The 16,901-nt window shown below is 34.6% G+C and overlaps 1 protein-coding gene and 1 pseudogene across 2 annotated transcripts in view; both read left to right on the top strand.

Annotated features, from left to right (window-relative positions):
- Positions 1-16,901, top strand: part of LOC147384258 (LRR receptor-like serine/threonine-protein kinase EFR) — a 47,419-nt gene that overhangs the window by 29,304 nt on the left and 1,214 nt on the right. The gene's annotated exons all lie outside the window — the stretch shown is intronic.
- Positions 218-16,795, top strand: LOC147384259 (peptidyl-prolyl cis-trans isomerase CYP22-like; annotated as a pseudogene). The gene is made up of 8 exons (XR_015172860.1): positions 218-226; positions 1,019-1,245; positions 3,834-3,857; positions 5,986-6,073; positions 11,330-11,422; positions 15,325-15,357; positions 16,379-16,435; positions 16,593-16,795. The product of XR_015172860.1 is annotated as a peptidyl-prolyl cis-trans isomerase CYP22-like (transcript).

Below are 16,901 nucleotides of genomic sequence, written 5' to 3'. Positions count from 1 at the left end.
AACTACTCTTACAGTGTTTTTCTCAGAAAATTCAAATAATTTTTTTCTTCCAAACACCCAAAAAATCATCTTTATCTCTTTGTAATCTGTGTGTGTGTGTAATCTGTCTCTTACTTTCTAAGGTTTTGAAACAAATTCTTTCCCTAAACATCTACGGTTTCAGGAACAATGGTGCATGAACATTTTAGCAAGAGAACATAGGTTGAGATTTACAGTGATGATGAGGGTCTAAGGGGTGCATGGTTCATTGCCACAGGTCTTTGATCTAATTAGAGGAGAGGTATGATCTTCGTCAAGTACTAGAGTTTAATAAAGTTTTGCTCATTGTTTATCAATCGAGAAGTTTTATTTCATTATACCCCAAAAAAATAAAAATGAGTGTTCGAATGTTTTGCGATTATCTCTTAAAAATAATTGACTTATTTTTATGAGATATTTCCTAAAATGTGTGCAACTTAGGAATAAATTCTGGTCTGGTCCACTATTCATTTTTATTCCCAAAACATGTTTTTTCTAGGGAATTCATCACTTTTATAGCAAAAAATTCGTTGATAAATTATCAGTGAGATTGTTGATATGGCAAAATCGTTGATATTTTATAACCGAATTTGTTGATTATAAAAGTGCCGAATTCAATGGAAAAACATGTTTTGGGAATTGAAATGAACAATCTATTGGACTTGGAATTTTGTCATATTCATCACACGAAATGGAGATTCATCCTATTTTTATTTAAATTTTTTCAAATTTAAATTGGAGTGTAATAAGTAAAAGTTGTGGTGCCAATAGCAGCCCTCATAAAAAATCTTTATAAAATAAGGTTTTGTGACAATAACCGAGTTAAATCATTGAATATTATATGACACGGTGACTCCAACAAGTCAATTCGGTACACAGAGTGGCAAGTCAATTCGGTACACAGAGTGGCCGAGACGAGACGACGATACTGGGTTTTAAAACAAGAGTCGTGATAAAATGCCGCCCTCCTCAGCCATACGCTCTCATCACAGAACTGTAGATCATTTGCCTCGGGATACACAGAAAAGATTTATGGTTATGCGTATCCCTAGGTTATGTGATTGGGAGCGTAGGTCAGAGTTGGGAGGAAATCATTAGTGTTAAAACATTGTTAAAGCTTTTTGGAGTCTCTCTCTCTCTCCATTTTCATGGCGTCTGGTGGAGGAAATGCAGCAGTGGAGTGGAACTCTTCGCCGATATCACTCCCAAAACCGCTGAAAATTTCAGGTTTGATTCTCACCATTCTACCTACGAAACCCTAACTCTATGATCGATGAAGACCCCAATTTGTTTCTTCTAGTTCGACAATCTCTCCATGATTTGTTACCGAAACTCGAAGCAAAATAGTAACTTGTAGTAGTATTACACAATTATTGTTGTAAATATTTGCATTTTTATGGACTTATTTGATTATCTTAATTGGTAAAAAATCTTGCATTTCTGAACCATTAATTTGTTTTTTTATTGTAAAAATCTTGCTTTCCTGTACACTTGGGCTGATTTGCATCATTTGCAATAAATCTGTTTTTTTTTTTTTCTTTGGAAGAAAATGAAAAAAAAAAAAAAACTAATTTTTATAATTAGCTGGAATGTAAATTTGATTCAATTATGAATATTGATTTCTAACTAGAGAATCTTCACTTGGTCAATACTTGGCTGACGTGGCACGGACATGGCACCATAGATTATACCCAACTGCACATATTTTATGGAGATGTACAGTTGTGTATCCTGATGACAGAATCTATGGTTCCTGTCCGTGCCACATCAGCCGAGTATTGACTGAGTGAAGATTTTCTAGTTAGAAAATCAAGACTCTTCAATTATACATGGTATCTACGAGGTCAAGATTGCCTACCTAGGAAATGCAAAAGAGAGACACAAAGCAGTGAAAAGCTAAAAATAATTAATTAAGTAGCTTGAATGTAAACTAGCCACGAATATATGCAATACCTAAGAGGTCGATATGATTATGCTTGAAAATATAGAAGAGAGCTGCAAAAAGCACTGAAAAACTAAAAATCCTCCATTGATAAGAAGATCCCATCTAAAGATGGAATGGCTTTCCCCCTTGAAAAAAAAAACAAAATAATACAAAGACGAGAAAAAAAAAAAACCATAAAATATGGGATGATTTAGACATGCCCACCTACATTTTGCTGAATATTAGAGATACCCTCCTATGTTTTGAAACTGATGACATGCATCTATTGACCTCTATCTTCTACATAGACTAATGGGAAAATACTCAAATGCCCTCATCTTCAACCTCTTTGGATTAAAATTTTAACCATCATCAATCATCTTAAGATTTTTATCTACTTCAAGTCTTCAACCTTCAAATCTCAAGGCAAAATACAATTTTTGAAAACGTATAAAACGATAAAATTTTGTGTAGAAAAATCTAGAGTACTCTACAAATGACGCAAGTTAGAAAATGAGGGATGCAAATAAGGTCGAATAGATTAAAGTTACCCTAGAGGTTGAAGAGCTTGAAGATGACTGGTTTTGGGAATTAAAAATATATATAAGATTTTTGAGGAAATTGAACATGATGGGATTTTGGATAGAAAAATCTAGGGTTTTATGTAAAGGGCTAGTTCTAGGTTGAAAATGATGAATTGAAGATAAATTGAGTAGATATACCATGGAGGTTGGAGAATTTGAGGATTGCTTATTTTGAGAAGAAAACTATGAGTTTTTGTCTAGAGGTTGAAGAAGAGGGCATATGAGTCTTTTCCCCTTTACTCTATTTAGAAGACCGAGGTCAAGGGATGCACATCATCAGTTTAAAAAAAGCAGGGTATTTCTAATATTCAGCAAAATATAGGGGGCATGTCTAAAATATGTAAAGAGGACCACTTTAACATTAAAGTTTTAATGCTAATAACAATGTCCCAAGTGTTCTCATCTTTGCAATAAAAAAATTATGCACTCGTATAATTAATAGCTTATCACTATGATAAAATGATAAGTAAAACTTCACCAAATGATAGGGGATTCTTTGTTTCATGGCCTTTTTGTATACCTTGTTCTTGCATGAACTTATGCACATGCTGGTTTTGCATGGGTGCTTTTGTCCCATCCTGTGACTAATAGTTTTTTTGCATTATCCGTCATCGTAGATGTGCTTTAGGTGCAATCGAGCTTTTGTTAATGGTATATCCGTTTCCTCACTTATATGAATGGCAGATCAGGATTTTATATTTTAGCCAATTTTCTCAACTATGTCAAAGTGCTTTGGTGACACTGGCTGTATATCCAGCAGCTTCTTGAAGCATTATAATAGAATTATTCTCAATATTTGATGTAATGTGTTTCCTTGTATCTTGAGGAAAAAAATCTATTGTTCTAAGGACATTGCCACATCAGATTAGTCGGTTTAGAATGACTCTTATGGAATACCTAGGAGGTCGAGATTACCTTACTAGGAAATATATAATAGAGCTGTGAAAAACACTAAAAAACTAAAACCCAATAATAAGATCCCATCTAAATACGAAATAGCCCCCCTGGCCCCGCAAAAAATAATAAAAAAGTAAAATAAAATACGTATACAAGATAAAACAAAAACAACCATAAACTCCATTATTCTCAATATGTGATGTAATGTGTTTCCTTTATGTACCTAGTTAAGCTTACCTAATTTGTTAATGATGTATTCTACTTTTCTCATAACAATTTTGTTGATAAGTTGCTATTCTTTTGATTACAGCATGCAATTCTTTATGGTTCTGTGTTTAAATTATTTGCTTCATAGAATTGCCAGAGCTTCACTTCTTAAAACTGATCTTTTTTTTTTTTTGGTTTGGCAGGTAGTTCTGTACTGATGAATACAGGTAGGTCAATTCTCTTATCTGCATTGTCAATAACTCAACTACTTTTGATTAGATGAAATTTTCATTTCATAGCATTCTAGATTACTACTATCATATAATAAAGTTGTGGGCATAGTCACCAAGTCGGGGTTCGGGAAAAAGTTGACTAGGGAAAAAGTCAAAAAAAAAAAAAAAAAAACGAAAAAAATCAAAATAGTATTAAGACAATATAATTTTTTCTACTAAGCGATGTTATCATTTATGTTATCAAATCCTATTTTAAACTTAAGAATAAATGGTCTTTGAAAAATCCCTTTTAAAATAGCTTGCTTGGGAAAAAAAATAAAAATAAATAAATCGCATTTTTTTTCTTCAAAAAGTCGTGATTAAATCATCAGTCTTTAAAATCACGATTTAAACACGATTTTTTTGAAAAAGTCGATGATTTTGGTGACTATGGTTGTGAGCACTAAAATGATGGGATTGCTTATTTTGCACCAATGTATTGGTGCTCTCTTTCCAAACACATATTGCAAAAGGGAGCTTTCTCCATCATATCCGTCCTCTAGTATGAAAAGCATAGCAAGCCCACGAATTGACTTTAAGGCACACTAAATTGGTGAAGGCCCAATACATATGGAATATAGAGAAGCAATGAGATCATATCCAAGTGGTGTCATTGCAATGATCAAGAGATAATTAAATTCGCCTCCCCCCTCTCCTCCGCCCCCTAGCTTTACACATGACACAGAGTCTACCGAGATTTGTCCATGTACAATTGGGTGAGAATTTAGATGAGTAGAAAGAAAAAGACTTTATAATTTACTCAGAAAAGAACTATTATTGTCAATCTCAAAATCCGATTTTCCATGTCAAAATATTTATAATAATTGTCTCATTACCATCACTAACTTAAAAGTTTCATCAGAGATAAAACTCAGAATGTCTTTGTCAATTGTTATGATTTTTTTCTAAATGTGCAAACTGATGGAAAAACCACTTGAGAGGGCATTTTCGGACCCTATACAGATGAACTAGGAAAATGAAAGAATTGGGTTGTTTTATTTTATTTTATTTTCTCATAAGTATAATTTTATTCCAAGACTATGAGGACGAGGTGACCCCCCTGAAGTACAAGAACAAACTTACAAAGATGAGATGGAGAAAAGGAGGATAGATTGGTCTTGACAACTGACAAAGGATTTCAATCCCCTCACACTATAAGAGGACTCTCATAAGAGAAAACTTGAAAAAAATAAATCTTTTTCATATTCATCTCTGAAGAGATCTTATTGCAATGTTTAAATAGTAAAAAAAAGGAAGGAACCTTCTAAAATTTTATTTTCTATTTTTTTAACATTCTAAAACCCTAATTACTTTTAAAACAAGTAACTACAACTAAAAGTGGCTGTCAAACTCTAATTTTGGGCCACAATATTAAGTGGCTGGCCCACTTATCAATTTAAAAAAATATCTACCTTGCACCCACAACTTATTAATGAGAAAAAATAAAGTAGCTCACCCAAAAACCCAAAAAACATCAAAACTCTCTAATAAAAACAAAAAATAAACTCCTAAAAGGAATCTAATTCTTCATGCCTGTGGTCCCCATCATTTTGACTTTCTATAGTTGTTAAAAATAGCTATGGTTGTTTGATAGTCTCCCCTCGTATAATCCAATCCATGGTGTATGGAAATGCTTTCTTTTACTTCTCATAATTTCCTTTATTATATTTTGAATAATGCCATAGACATTCATGGGTACTTGTATGATTCCTGAGGTCTCTAGGAATCTAATTCTTCATGCTTGTGGTCCCCATTATTGACTTCATGTAGTTGTTAAACACACCTATAGTTGTTGTATAGCCTCCCTTTTGTAATCCAATCCATGGTGCATGGAAAGGCTTTCTTTTACTTCCCATAATTTCCCTTATTGTATTTTGAAAAACCTTCTTATTCATTCATATAGAGCTAAAGTATAATGCTATATACATGCATAGGTACATGTTTGATCATGAGATCTGAAAGTGTTGTGTCAGATAACTTGCATCTATGTTGAACACCAACACTTGTCCATGTCATTGTTTGTATAGGTAAAGATATTTATGTTTGTTGATAATCTCTTTCATTTGTTTGAGTTAATTTGCAGAAAAGCAGGAATACCAGTTGGGTACAAAGGCTGTTAGTTCCATAGGGTGATTAAGGATTTCATGATTCAGGCTGGTGATTTTATAAAGGTCAGTAGTTGTCCATTTATTTTAAGTGCAGTTGTAGTTTAATCATCTAGAGTCAGTTGAATCAAAATCATTTTGCTCTTCTGGTTTTTCATTTATTGAAGTTGAAATTGTTCATTCTTTTGTTTGGTGGTGACTACTTGTAACTTGTTTGTCAAAGACACTCTGTTTTCTTGAGAATAATGCTGATGGGCACCTTTCTTTAACACATGGTGGCACTATCATTGGGAAAATCTTAATTTATTAAATATCTTGCCATCGTATAATTAATAAACAGGTTAATTTATTTAAATTAATTTTTTTTAGATTTTTAATATTTACAAACATCAATCAATTTGAAAATATATCTATATATTAAATTAAATGTATGGATGTATCAACTTATCCAATTTGGCATGCCTAACACTGGATGCGTTTGACACAGACTCATGTGTCTATATTTTAAGTTAACATAAGCCGTAACTAATTTCATCAAACTGTATATCAGAATGGCTGCAAACAAATGGTTTGTGTATGCAAGTGCTTGGGGAGTTACTTTGTCTTATAAATAAAAGAATAATGGAGTAGAAATCGTCAAGTCAATTAGAGAACTTGCAGGAATTTATAATAATCAAAGAGTCAAAAAGACTAAAAAGCCCTTATAATAAGAAATATGAAAATAAAATTTATAACTAAACAATTAGGAGTAAAATAACTATATTATTTCCAATACTCTCCCTCAAGCTGGGGTAGATATATTAACTAAACCCAGTTTGACAAGGTGAGAATTCATGATAGAAGGATCGACAGATTTTGTAAGCATATCGGCAAGCTAATCTAAAGAAGAGACGAAGACTGTCTGAAGATCACTAGACTGAACTTTCTCTCTGAGAAAATGAACATTAACCTCAGTATGCTTAGTTCTTTCGTGAAGGAATAAGTCAGAAGTAAGCATGATAGTAGCTTTGTTGTCATAGAAAAAATTAGATGAACCAGAAATAGGAAATTCCAACTCCTTTAGCAAAGATTGAAGTCAAATTAGCTCACACGTGCCAAGGGTCATAACATGATATTCAGCTTCAACAGAAGAATGAGAAACCACATTCTGTTTCTTACTTTTCTACGAGATAAGATTATTATCATAAAAAGTACAGAAACCAGAGGTAGATCTCCTATCTATAAGAGAATCAGCATGATCAACATATGTAAAACAAGACAAATGCGACTGAGCAGTAGAAGAGTAGAAAAATCAAAGACCAAGACACGACTTTAAGTAGTAAAAACACAATAAACGACATTAAGATGAGAAATATGTGAAATATGCATGAACTGATTGACCACACTAACTGTAAAGGACAAGTCCGGTTTAGGGTTAGTTAAATAAATCAAACGACTTACAAGGCTCTAATAAGAAGGATCCGATAAAAGATCACCAGAGTCTATCTGAAGGCGGTGATTCTGATCCATAGGCGACGAAGCAGGACGACAACTAAGCATCTCAGTGTCCTGAAAAAGATTCAATGTTTATTTACGCTGAGATAGAAAAATACCACGACTAGAATGGGCCACATCTATCCCCAAGAAGTACTTGAGTGGACCCAATTCCTTAATCTCAAAAGCACGACCCAATAACATTTTAACTCTGTCAATCCACTATGCATCATCACCAGTCACAATAATATCCACATAAATCAAGACAATGGTACAACGACCATCCACTCTTCGACGAATAAAGTATGTATGATCTGAGTGGTATCTAAAAAACTCCATAGATAAAATAACCTTAGAAAAACGCTGAAATCAGGCTCGTGAGGATTGTTTCAGGCCATATAAAGATTTAAGGTAAAATACCTTCCCTGAAAACAAAATCCAAAAGGGGGTCTATATTAATAACCTCAATCAAATCACCATTTACAAAGGTGTTCTTCACATCGAGTTGGTGAAGTGGCCAGGAAAGACATGCAGCTAAAGAGATAATAAGTTAAATTGTGGAAAGTTTGGCAACTGGAGCAAACGTGGCATCAAAATCTTTTTCAGGAGTCAGTGTAAACACCTTAGTAACGAGACGATTAACAGTCCCATCAGTGAGATATTTGATAGTGAAGACTTATTTGCAACCAACTGTACTCTCCCCAAATAGAAGGGTAACAAGCTCACAGATATTAGTTTTCTGTAAAGCATCTATCTCAGTAGTCATAGCTCTAGTTCATTGAAGATCTTGCAAAACCTTTAATATAGATCTAGGAATGCAAATAGAATCAGTGGCTGCAAGGTAGGCCTGATAAGAGGAAGAAAAACCTTGATAGGAAACAAATGAGCAATAGGATGATTAGTCACACACCTCCGCTTACCTTTGCGAATGGCAATATGCAAGTGAGAGTCAGAAATAAAAGGGATAAGGATTGATATATTTGAATCCAAGGTAGAGCTTGGCAAAGGAGGAGGAGGCCGACAAGCATAGACCTTAAGCATTGACAAAGATAGAGAAAAAACTGGAGAATGCAATACTATAGGAGACAAATCCTACAAAGTAGAAGATTCTTGCAAAGTAGATGTGGCATTAAAGTATGGGACATTTTCAAAGAAAGAACATCAAGGGCATATATGACATGGTGAGAACTTGAATCATAACACCGATACCCTTTTGACATAGAGGAGTAACCTAAGAAAACGCACCCAATAGCTTTATCATCCAGTTTTATACAATTAGGAGTTTTGTCTTGAACAAAGCACGTGCACCCAAATACTCAAGGTGTAATGGGGAAAAGTATGCTATCAGGTTGAAAAACATGAAGAGTGTCCCTCAAATATGCGACCTGGGATGCGGTTAATATTTCAAATAGAGAAGGTAAAGGGGTGGTGTTGAGGATCTGTGTTTGAATAACCTCAAACTCAAAATATAGACCCATAAGAAACTGGTAGGTCTGATATCAAGTAATTCTCTTAACCACATAATTGATTATTTTTTAAGACAATTTAGCCATAGACTCATAATGAGAAAGTTTCTCCCAACATGACTAAAGAAATCCGAAGTAATCAACTACACTCTAAGTCTTTTGGATAGCTTGGGCAATGTCTCGATAGAGCTCGTAAATTCTCGAGTTATTCCTGGTATGTGCATATGTCTGAGTAAGTGTTGACCACAAAGAGGAGACAATTTCATGGTACATGAACATGGTCTAGATGCATTGCTCCATGGAGTTGAATAGCCACCTAAGGATAGTGCAGTTATCGATCTCCTATGATTCAAATTTGGGATTAGTAAGGGGTGGCTTAGTGACGGTGCCAGAGAGCCATCCAGATTTTTCTCTACTACCTAGATGAAGTTGTACAGAATTGAGACCATGACTGAAAGTTCCGACCATCGAGAAGAGCAATGGTAATACATTGGGCTGAAGAATTAGCCCCAAGTGCAGTGTTGGAATCCTTGATCTCTTTATTCAATGTCATCGTAGAAATTAATAACTTTGGCTTGAAGGGAGATTTCTTATAACTTAAACCCAATATGTAATAAATCACGAGAAGAAAGGGTAGTCTTCTAGTCCTTCAAAACAGTCAAAAAAGAACCTCAACCTTTTGTTTAGCTCACAACAAAACCCCCTGTTGCTGTCACAGGGAAGAAATTAGTCTAACAATTTGCCAAAATTGTTCCTATTATTGTTGTAGGACAGAAAAAGGGCAAACAACCTTCAATTATTAAAAAAAAAAGGGCAAACAACCTTGCCGTAGTATCCAGAAGTGTAGAAAAAGACAAAAAAAAAACTTTGTTGCAGATGTTCCAAGTGTTGTCATAGGGCAAGAAAGAGGCTAACAGCCTTTCCGCAACACTCAAGAGTGATCCTATTGTTGTCGCAGGGGAGAAAAGGGGTCAGTAGTCTTGCTACAATACCTAGAATTGCAAAAAGATGGGCAGCAGTCTTGCTGCAGCACCCAGAAACCAATTTATTGCTGTCACAAGGGCAGAAAACAGCAGTCCAGTTTATCGTAGGGTACCTAATAGTACACCGACAGCCTTAGTGAAGAAACAAACCCTGACGTAGGGTAGAATCACAACGTAGAAACCCTATCACAGCATGTGATAACTAAAGAAAAATCTCTAATGCAACATGCGATTAAGGGAGAAAAAAAAAAGGAGATCTAACAACGAGGCTGCTAGGTTATTAGATCTCAAGAACTAGAAGATTGATGAGGGAAGAAAAGAGAAAAGAAGAGAAGAGGTAAGAAGGGACTTTAAGATCCGAACAACCCGAAAGGGTGAACCCAAAGGGGGATGTCCTCTAGAGCCTCTGATACCAAGAAGACTAAGGGAATAGAAATCATCAAGTCTCAATTAGAGAACTTGGCCGGAATTTATAATAATCAAAGACTAAAAAAGACTAAAAAGCCCTTACAATAAGAAATATGAAAATAAAATCTATAACTAAACAATTAGGACTAAAATAACTATATTATTTCCAATATAAATCATTGTTAAAGAAAAAACCGATCTATGTGTAGAAGTAATTTGATAAGCTACAAATGCTGTAATATTTATCTTAAATAGTTTTGATAATTTATAGACCATGATAAAATAGTATAAAATATTGGAAGCAAATTTTTTTTTTTTTGAAGGAAACTCTTTAGGTGAGTTAGAGCATGCAATGGACAAATAAGCTCATAATCAAGTCTCTTCCTAGAATAAGGAATCTGCAATATTGTTTTCCTTCTTATGGACACATGGGTATACCTCACCTAACACCATCTGCTGATATCCAGGATAAACACATCACTCTGCTTCCATTAAGAACACCACCTTTGCAGTAAATGACCTCATGTCAGAGGAAGGTTTTGTGATTGTCAAAGTTGATGAACTTAGCCTAATACAAGCCAACCTTTTATTTGTCATGTAACTGATATGAATGTTCTTACCTCACCATTGTTATCCCTGCATAGGGGGCAGTTCTTGAAGAGGGTAGTTTGCTCATCATTCCACCACCAAAGTTCAGCTTAAGGACCCTACCTATTAAATGGTCTTTTTTTTTTTGGTAAGGGCCAATTGAAACCTACTTGAAACAACAGTTTCTCCATCCACAGTTGCAACGCCAACTTTTGATCATTTGAAATTCTTCTAATATTGTTTTTTTGACAAGTAAATTCTTCTAATATTTGATAGATATCATTTATTAACTTCATAGAAAATTATGCTTGTCATAGCAGTATCATGGTTACTTCTGCGAATTTTTCTTACCATGTGAAGATTTCATTTCCTGCCATTTAACATTAGTGATAATTGTTTTTCAGGGTAACGGTAGTGGGTGTGTATCCATCTATGGAAGCAATCTCGAAGATGAAAATTTCATTGCAAAACATATTGGCCCTGGCTTATTGTCAATGGTATGGGTTGCCCCTTGAATTAACCTCAATCAGTTTTATGCTAGAACAGTTCTTTTATCTCTAGTGTTTGCTTTTTTCCATTTATTTTAATAGGAGATACTAGTCACTATTTCTCTTTCTTTTTGTTTATCATGTATTTGTACATGTATGTTGTATGTCTCGGTGTTTTTAGAGGCATGTGAGGCTTACTCCGGCGCGCCTTCAATAAACCGTGAATCGAGCATGAGAATGCGTAGATCTATAAGGTTCACCATTGTTCCTCAAATCTAGAGCCTCTTTGGTGAACTCCAATGGCTTAGGCTTTGGTAGAGAGAATGAATCTCTCTCTGTCTCTCTTTCGATAGTATAAAATGTTGGAAAGGTGTGAGTTGCACTTAAAAAATTATTTTTCGAGGGTTTATTACAGAAATTATAGGCGAGGGCATTTTTGTCAAAGACCATGAGTTACTGTAGCAAACTCTCCTATTTTGAGTATTAAAACAGAAGTGACCCTTCTTTTCCATTGCCATAAACCTATGGATTTTTTTATGCTAAAAGTCTTGTTTGTAAATTCAAGATAAATTTTTGGAAATTAAGAAAATTCTAAATTGTGGTTTGCATCTCACCACAAGTTTCTTGAGGATAATATGGAAGCACGGGTTTTCGTAACAAATGCGGTTATTTGATGGTTTCTTCTTTCTCCGCTCGTGTTCAAATAAGAATGAATATTTCACTATAGTGCTATTGAATTGCTGGTGGGTCATTCTTTTTCTTGGTTGCACTCCAGTGCATAGTGCATAGTTACAAAAAACTACTTTTTTTAAGTTTTGTTTAAATCATGTTTTGTGACTCCAACGATTAAAACGATAAAAATATATGATTTTTCTTAAAACTGTGTTTTTTAACATTTTAAACGCGTTTTTTTACATTTAAACACATTTTTCCATAAAGAATGAAAGTAACTTTTTTTTTTGTACGCCTATGATTAATTTTTGTGGCCTTATGGTGGTTTGTGACTTGGTTTATAAATGTTGTTTAATATGGACTTCGATGATAATGTCTTGATCTTATGGTTTTTTAATTTCTACAATAGTGTATTGTTTTGCTCAAAAGATAAGTTGATGATTAACATATAATGATGCATGGAAACATGTTGTCACTCGTCCATTCAATATATCTATATATATGTATGGGAGCATTCAGAGGCCCTAAAGAGAGCTAAACATTTTTTCAAAATATGAGTTGGAAGTTACATAATGGGCTGATTTTTTGTGATGGGCAGACTTTTGTTAAGATGATTTCCTCACCATAGAGTTCATCCTCACATAAATCAGCCCATTTCAAAACTTCTAACCCATATTTTGAAAAATGTTTGGCTCTCTTTGAGGCCTCCAAAGGCTTCCCATATATATATAATATCGGAAAAGGTTGCATAGACCAAGGTCCACATTTAGGTCATGTGGACTGTCTCATTGGTCCAAATGATAACCTCTTGTTTGTCGTTTAGATTGGGCTTGAAAATAAAATCCTCCCAAAAAAAATATTTTTTGGTGTTGAATCTTGGGTTTAAAAATGGACAGTCAATGAACTCCTAGATTTACAATTTAAATCTAACGGTGAAAAAATCTCTTTTTTCAATTCTGTTTTTTTGAGAGTTCATAAAAATTTATGCTCTACATATATGTGGCACCCGATGGTGTATTTGGGCGCCACGTTGACATGTGGTCTATGGAGATGCATGGTCCTTCAGTCCATTTAACCCCATCTCATCTCTCTCTCTCTCTCTCTCTCTCTCTCTCTCTATATATATATATATATATATATATATATATATAGGGAAATGTTCAGCAACAAACATTTTGACAAACATTTTGGCAAAACATTTTTCAAAACATGGGTTAGAGGTTTTGGAATGGGCTGATTTTTGGTGAGGATGATGTCTACAGTGAGGAGATCATCATCAACCATTCCAAAGCTTCTAACCCCATCAAAAATGGTTTACAAAAAATGGACGGTCCACGATTTTTCAACTTGTAAACTGGGGCTAGAAGTTTTGGAATGGGCTGATTTTTGTGAGGATGATCTCCTCACCATAGAGATCATCCTCACCAAAAATCAGCTCATTCCAAAACCTCTAACCCATGTTTTGAAAAATGTTTTGCCAAAATGTTTATCAAAATGTTTGTTGTTGAACGGGACCCATATATATATATATATATTTTTTTTTTTTTCTTCTTAAAATATATATGGGAAACTTAAAATAAATGTTTGAAATATTATCTATGAGAAGCATTTGGAGGCCCTAAAGAGAGCCAAACATTGTGCCAAACATTTTTCAATATATATATATATGGGTCCCGTTCAACACCCTACGCTTTACCCAACGCGTTTTGTCCTACATGGGTTAGAAGTTTTGGAATAGGCTGATTTTTTGTGAGGATGATCTCTATGGTGAGGAGATCATCCTCACCAAAAATCAGCTCATTCCAAAACTTCTAACCCCATAAAAAATGGTTTACAAAAAATGGACGGTCCACGATTTTTCAACTTGTAAACATGGTGTTAGAAATTTCGGAATGGGCTGATTTTTGGTGAGGAGGATCTTCTAATCGTAGAGATCATCCTCACCAAAAATTATCCCATTCCGAAACTTCTAACCCATGTAGGACAAAACACGTTTGGTAAAGCGTAGGTTAAAGTGTAGGGTGTTGAACATTTCCCTATATATATAGGGTCCCGTTGAGCACCAAACATTTTGGCCAACCATTTTTGTCCTACATGGGTTAGAAGTTTTGGAATGGGCTGATTTTCGGTGAGGATGATCTCTACGTTGATTTTTGGTGAGGATGATCCTTACGGTGAGGAGATCATCCTCACCAAAACTCAGCCCATTCCAAAACTTCTAGCCCCATGTTTACAAGTTGAAAAATCATGGACCGTCCATTTTTTGTAAACCATTTTTGATGGGGTTATAAGTTTTGGAATGGGCTGATTTTTGGTGATGATGATCTCCTCACCGTAGAGATCATCCTCACCAAAAATCAGCAAATTCCAAAACTTCAAACCCATAATTTGAAATTTTTTTTGCCAAAATGTTTGGTGCCAAACATTTCCGATATATATATATTTGTTTTTTTCTTAAAATATATATGGGAAACCTATAATAAATGTCTGAAGTATTATCTATGGGAAGCATTTGGAGGTCCTAAAGAGAGCCAAACGTTTTTCAAAATAGGGGTTAGAAGTTTCGGAATGGGCTGATTTTTTGTGAGGATGATCTCCTCATCATAGAGATCATCCTCACAAAAAAAATCAGCCCATTCTGAAACTTCTAACCCATACATTGAAAAATGTTTGGCACAATGTTTAGCTCTCTTTAGGGCCTCCGAACGCCACCCATTATTTATATATATATACACACACCAGTGTATTAAAAAACAAATTTATATATATATGGGGAGCGTTTGGAGGCCGTAAAGAAAGCCAAACATTTTTCAATATATAGGCTAGAAGTTTTGGAATGGGCTGATTTTTTGTGAGGATGATCTCTATGGTGAGGAGATCATCCTCACAAAAAACCAGCCAATTTTGAAACTTCAAGCCCCTTCAAAAGTGGTTTACATATAACCGACTGTCCACGATTCTTCAACTTGTAAACTGGGGTTAGAAGTTTCAAAATGGCCTGGTTTTTTGTTAGGATGATCCCCTCACCATAGAGATCATCACAAAAAATCAGCTCATTCCTAAACTTCTAGCTCATATATTGAAAAATGTTTGGCTCTCTTTAGGGCCTCCGAATGCTTCCCTATATATATATACTAGTGTATTGTAAACTATTGTTGTTTGTTTGAGTTACAGCCCAGTGGAACTATTTCGAAGATTTGAAAGGCATGTCGTGTTCCCCACCCCCTCACCCCTTGCAGGCAAATAGCGGACCAAACACTAATGGATGTCAGGTAAATTTCAAAATTATTTCTGGTCGATTTCATTAGCTGTCACATGGTCTTTTCCAGAATCAGTCAATATGCATTTTCCTTTCCCAGCATGGTATAGACATCCCTTGTCTTTTTAAATGTTTGTTAAGTGCAATTATGTTTGATAGGTGTAAGTGTGAAGGTTGGGTTTTGATTCCAGGTTTCTGGTTTTATCACGCATGGCCAGTACTTTATAGCTAGTTTTGTTACTTCTGTTCAAAACTCAAATTTCGTTATGAAACCTGTTTTGAAACATTTTTTACAATATAATCTGTAGGGAGCCCAGCATTATGCAATACCTCATTTCAGTTGTTTTGAAGATTGTAATATTGGGTCCTGCCTGATACAGAACCCAATTGACATTAATGAAAACTTTTTTTTTTAAAAATATGCAGTTGGATTAGTTGTTAGAAATTAGTGGTTGAAGGTTGACTTTTTAACACAGTTGTTGGTAATATGAACACTCACAAACTTAGCTAACTTGGCAAACCCTTGTTAGGATCCTGATGAATGAATCCTGGTCCCCATTCAATTCTATAAAGCCACGTTTATACATCAATTCAAGTGTTTTTGGTATTCTCCTCATTTGGAACATTCTACAGTGTGTTCTTTCCATCTGGCACTGATAAATTTTTGTTGCGCATGACCAAATGACCTGAGACTACTAAATTTTCTTGAATGCTTGATTACATCTTTCTTCTCATCCATTTCAATATTCTCATCTTGGCTACACTTAATGCGAGAAAATATTATTTTTTGAATGCCCAACATAAAGAATACCTAGTCTTGCCATTGTCTTATATGATTGTTAATGCATTGATCATATATTCTTCAACCATTCGGTTCTAATTCTGTTGGGAAACATTCTTTATTCTTCACTTCAACCATTTGGCTCTGATTTTTCGAGTATATTTTTATAAATTGAGTTGTTTGCATTAGTGATGTTTCCTCTAAACAACTTTATTCTTCATCTAATCCTGATTATATCTTTCTTTCCCTGTAGTTCTTTATTACGTTCTCGAAATGTGATTGGCTTGACAATAAGCATGTAGTTTTTGGGGTAAGCTCTACTCCTGTTCTAATTTTACTTCCATGTGAAGTAATATATATGAATTATTTTTTCCCCTTAAATCCATTTTCACCTTTTAGACTTGTCGATCCCAAATAGTTTGAAGAAGGCATTGTGGAAGATGATGATGTATGTTGATTTCTTGTAGAGAGTGCTTGGAGATGGTCTTTTGGTTGTCAGGAAGATTGAGAATGTGGCCACTGGACCTAACAACCGTCCTAAACTTGCATGTGTCATTGCTGAATGTGAGGAAATGTAAAATGCCGCTGTGATACTAATTACGAAAAGTTTATAAATCTAATGTTGATATTCAGGTAATTTATACCAACAACGAAAATATTTCTCTCATAATCTGCCTCTCGGAAAGAACTCATGAGTGCAAGTAGTAATGATGAAGCTAGCAACTCAATTTCCTTCATTTGCTCCACAAATTTCAAAGAAGGATCAAACAGCTCAT

Source organism: Akebia trifoliata, chromosome 15 (assembly GCF_017979445.1).
Source record: "Akebia trifoliata isolate Shusen 1 chromosome 15, ASM1797944v1, whole genome shotgun sequence".
NCBI lineage: Eukaryota > Viridiplantae > Streptophyta > Magnoliopsida > Ranunculales > Lardizabalaceae > Akebia > Akebia trifoliata.
This window is presented reverse-complemented; position numbering and strand designations above follow the sequence as displayed.